At 54.4% G+C, this 5,085-nt stretch overlaps 1 protein-coding gene across 1 annotated transcript in view; it reads left to right on the forward strand.

Moving 5' to 3' along the window:
* The window catches only part of PUS1 (pseudouridine synthase 1), a 17,360-nt gene that overhangs the window by 3,754 nt on the left and 8,521 nt on the right, over nt 1-5,085 (forward strand). The window lies entirely within an intron of this gene.

Here is a 5,085-nt window from a genome sequence, read left to right on the forward strand (position 1 = left end):
GGTCTAAATAAACACAAACGCTGGTGTTGCTTGAAGTCTGACAGCTCAGCACACTTGGATCTTCGATTTTTGGGGGTTTGGTGGGTTTTTCCGTTTGTTTTTTTAACACGTAAAGCCCCTTTTCGTGGAAAAACCTTGTGTGTGTGTGTTCCCTGTGGCACGGGATTGTGGTAAAGAATATGTATGGGTGTACAAGTTTCGGGGGGGGGGACACCTCTTTTGAAGCTGCCTGTGAGAAGTTTAAAGGTCCAGGTGGAGAACCTATAGCCAAACGGAAGGTGGACCACAGCCTGCCACGTGCCCGTGTGGGTAGAGAACAGCCTGCTGAATCCATGGGACCCTTGCATGGGCAGCAGAGCAAAGAGGGAAAGTGCTAGTTGGGAAGACTTAAACAACAGAAAGAAAGGCTCTTCTAATTAGCGCTAAGCCGTGGGGCCTGAGCAGTTTAAAAGCACCAGTGAAAATTGCCCAACTTTCTAAATGTTGGCTGTGACGCTGCGCTGCTGTTGATTCTAGGAGAAAACAAACCCGAGCAATTCTTCCAGGGCGTCTGGCTTCGTTCCCGCATTTTATATTTAGTTGTTGGCAAGTACGTCAGCAAAAACGTGCTCATTCAACCCCGAAAGATCAGAGGTGGCTTAGTGACATCAAGGAAGTAGAAATGGGTGGGTGCGTGTTGAACCCAGGCGATCCAGAGATCAAGTATTCCGCTTCCAGTTACCAGCCCTCTTAAAGCTTTACTTCCCCAGGAGTTAACTCTTCCGCAGCATCTTTTAGCCCTGCGGCCTTTCCCCCGGCATCGCGGTCTCCTCCTGCAGTGGCACCTTGCGGCTGGGCTCGTGCGCTGGCTGGTGGCCGCTCCCCTGAGCGGGGCAAGCAGTCGTGGGGGTTGCAGTGGCCGGCGGGGTTTTGCTGAAGGAGAGGAAGGGCCGCGCGGCAGGGAGGCGACGCGCTACCGTAGCTCTGCAGGGCAGGAGCTAATGCTCTCCAGACAAACCCTGGCGGTTGGGTTTATTTAGGTTTATGACTGTAAATGTGACGCTGATGATGGGCACCGTTCCCTGGATGAGGAATGGCACGTAGTGCAAGGATACAAACTTCCCTGCGATGCTTCTGTTCTAAAACCAGCGGGTTTAGAGACAATAGAATCAGAATCACTCCCCCTGCTGGGAGCTGAAAGCTGGCAGGGGATTTTGGATGCTTTCAGAAAAGATGTGAAATAACGTATTTCTAAGAATGAGCCTAAGCAAGTAATGTCAAACAGGTTTCTTCCCTTCCTGTGGACAGAGGGTAACTGAGTACCCAAACGTCCATGGTTGTCCTTCACGAGCCCTCACTGAGCCCCAGAGGGTGCGTTACAGATCCCTGGGAGCTGGACCCAGCCACCTCTCGCGTTGGTAGGTGTGCCTGGCTGTGTCCACAATACAGCTTGGATCCAAAGCCCCGGTGCAAGAAGAGTCGGCTCCCAAAAACGTCATTCCCATGTCTGCAGTGCGTGAGGCAACAGAGCACAGGCCTACGGCAGGTGGGGTTCATGGCTTCAGCTGCTTCTCAGCTTCTGCTCTCAGGGAGCATTTGCTTGCGTTGGCAGAGGGATGGTTAACACGCTGTGGCGGGGAATTGCAAGTCTGCTGGGGCTCCTGCTGCAGGGCATCTTGAAGCACAAGTGAATTGTGGCTAAACTTCTCCCAGTTCAGGTCTTGTTTTAGGCAGTCAGGTCACTTCCAAGTGAGCACACGCCAGCCTGTTACACCAGGAGCACCTGGTGGAGGAGGAACACTTGGTCTCAGACAGGAATACTCTCCAGAGCTGAGGAGTTCCCAGTGTTTTTCCCTTGTATTCTTCTGTGTGCTTATCTCCAGACAGCGCCCTGATCCACAGCTGCTGGGGAGCTGCAGACCAAGGCGCTCCTTGCGGCGCAGAGCATCTCCAGTTCCCAGCATGGAGGTACAGAGCTTTTAACTACAACATCTGGGATCTCCTGAACCTCTAGTGCCGTGTAGCAAAGAATATTTGTCTCAATGAGAAAAAGGCATCACCCCAAATTTGCTCTGGATTCGCTTTCCCAGCACCGCAATGAAGATCTTTCCGCTGCAAGTCTCGGGATCAGCCCCGACCGCTTTTCCAGGGGACAGAAGGGCTGTGGGTTGTCATCCTCTGCTGGAGCCTGTTGCTACAGCCGATAGCTGGGTAAGCGCACGCCCACCCCAGCCCTCAAACTCACTAAAGATCAACTCAGCAGGTTTTTTTTCTTCCCTTTAACAGAAAACAATTTGAAGAAAATGTCATTCGACACACGATGTTTCTTCAGAGCTTTCTAAAATTGATTTAAAAGAAATCATATTTCTCTGAAAACTTGAAGCAAATCCTCTTGAAATAAATACGTCCTTTTTCAAAGCAGGCCTGGGGGAGGAAGGTGAGAAAGTCGCTGGGGTCACATTGCCATGGCAAAGAGGAACAGGCTGCTCGGGGAGGGCTGAGCACCCCGAGAGGCCATGGGGCCGGCTCTGCCTGCCAGAGGGGTGAAAACCAAAGTGTCCTGGGGGTGGGAGGAGCGGGTCCCCAGCCAGGGCTGTCGCTGCGTGCCAGAGGGGCCCCGGCAGGGAGATGCTGCAAAAACCAGCTGAGCCCGACTGCGTTCCCTGGGAAGATGCAGAGAGGAGGTGGCATGCGAGCAGAGGGAGTTTTGGGGAGGAGAAGGCAGTTTGTGCTGCCAGAGCTGTCACCACCCAGGCACCCTCAGCCCAGCGCCTTGGGACTGGGGAGCTGGGAGCGGTGCCCCAGGCCTTGCTGAGCCCCCCCGGCCGTGCCCACTCCAGGCCCGGAGCGGCGGCAGGGTCGCAGCCCTGGTGAGCGGCGTGAGCCTGAGTGGGAGGGATGCAGCCAGGAACTGCCCCAGAAAAGCTTTGAAGGACCCTCCATGAGTGCTCTTGTGAACTAATACTGAGCAAGCGAGGACTGATACCACCATTATGAAAATAAAATGAGTATCGCTCAAAACACGACTCTGCTCAAGCACCTGTCCGGCGGCTCCTGGTGCCAGCGGGCTGCTTGACGAAGGTGTAATTGTCCACGAGTCCCCTGACGTGCTTGTACCTAGAAAGCTTGTACCTAGAAAGCTTTTACGAGGCTGATTTCGCCGCTGAGTAAACTTGATGGCAGCACTCTCACTTAAGGCCAAGCAGATGTACCATTCAACGTCCTTTAGTTTTATCAGTCCTATTAACCACGTCTGAAACGTTCTGCTCCTCGCATAAACAGCAGGGAACCTCACAAATTGTTTGCACCGGTTCCAATTTAATCCTGGGTATACGTGTGAGAGGAATGAAACCCCTTGTCAATTTAATTCCTGAAGATGCTGGGTGCTCGCTGTGCATTGCAAATCAAATCCAAGCAAGCGCGCTGGCTTTGCGGGCCCCACGCAGCGATCTGCAATTGGACCTTCTGCTCCACGCCAGAAACCGCAGCCGTGTCGCCGCTGCCTTTTCACTTGAGTTATGCATCCCCGAGGGGCTGCCTTCCCGGCGCCAACTCCCGCAGAACTGACCGACAGCAGCGACTCTGGCAAGACACTTCAGTTCCTCCTTGCCTTCGGTAGCTATCTGTTTAAAGATAAAAGAGAGAAATTAAAAAGAAAGAGGCAGCACATGCAGTGGCAGGTTGAGAGCAGGGCTTGCGCTGCCTGTTTTTGAAGCTCCTTTGCTGCTCTTGGAATGGGTAAGGGGCCAGGATACCAAAGCTTTTCCCTCATGTAAGTCTTTCTCCTGCCCCACCACTGTTTTTCCATATGGGCTGGGGCCTTCTTCCCTCTCTCAAATTTAGCTGAAATGAGCCAAATTCAGGAATCACGGCAGGGAAGGAGGAAGGAAGACATGACGGTGGACAGCCAAGCAGCGCGACTGCATGAGCTTCACTTCCTAAGGAAATGAGGCAAAAAAAAGATTCAGACGCCCTGGTCGAAGCGGTAGAGAAATCTGTATTCCCGTTTCCCTTGGCAGCAGTGCTGCACCGTGACAGGCGATCTTTTGTCACTTCTCTAAACAAACTGCAGCTGGGACCGTGTGATAAATCTTCCCCCTGCCCCACGCTGCTGCTGAAATAACTCAGAAGTGTCAGTTCAGAAAAGGACCTGCTGCATTTTTTCCCCTTATTAGCAAGAATAAGAAGCCTGCGTTCGATAATCTGGCCTGCTTGGAAAGGTCAACCTTTCCATTTTCCATCTGGATGAATTAAATGGAGCTCTGGTACGCTAACCTCACAGCGTGCCAGGGCGCCCGTGTCCTCCCTGGGTAGCTCTGTCCTATAAAGCACTGCAGCTCATCACATAACAAAACAATTTCCAGGTGTGTTTGGCTTTTTGGGAGGTATGTGCTGTTGCCTGCTAAGGGTGCCTACTGTATGCAGCTTTCCCGTTAAGTGCATCGCTGCGGATGAAACTTGTTGCAGAAGAGATGAGCGCACCGATTGCTTGGGGAAGCCGCCTGGAGGAAAAGCTGACGGGAAAATGAAACCGCAGGTGCCTGCGCCCGACACCGGCACAAGGAGAAGCTGCGTGGGAAGGGGGGCCAGGGACCGATGTTACATCCCTCGGGGAAGGGGAGCCTGGGGCTTTTCATGGCAGGCCTGGGTGTCTTGCGAAGCGTTTCCTCCCGCTCGTCCCCGTCTCGCCGCGGCTGCCGGTGGGGCTGGTTTCCCCAGGTGGGGTTGCAAGGGAAAAGTGGACCGGTGTACTTACACAGCTGATGTTTACCACAGGAATGTATCCATTACTTTGCTTTTTCCCCAGCTGTTGCTTGATTTAATAACTCGCCAGGCTTTTTGGGTGTGCTGGCTCCCTGGGGCCCGTGCGAGGCCGGCGGGGGGAGCGGGCCGTGCCCCCTCTGTGCGAGGGGCTCCAGCGCCGCGGGTCGCCCTGGCGTCCCGCCTAGAACGCGGAGAAGGAGCTGCCAGCTCGCCAGGTGCTCCGGGGAGGACGGGGCCTGCTGTAAGGAGCCGCAGGGCCGGGCTGCGATGCTGACGGGGACGGCTTTGGTCCCACCTCGGGCGCCCCAAGGCGGGGGGACTTGGCCCCGCACGGCGCGGGGG

This window comes from Egretta garzetta, unplaced genomic scaffold (genome assembly GCF_000687185.1).
Source record: "Egretta garzetta isolate BGI_Z169 unplaced genomic scaffold, ASM68718v1 scaffold25, whole genome shotgun sequence".
Classification (NCBI taxonomy): Eukaryota; Metazoa; Chordata; class Aves; order Pelecaniformes; family Ardeidae; genus Egretta; species Egretta garzetta.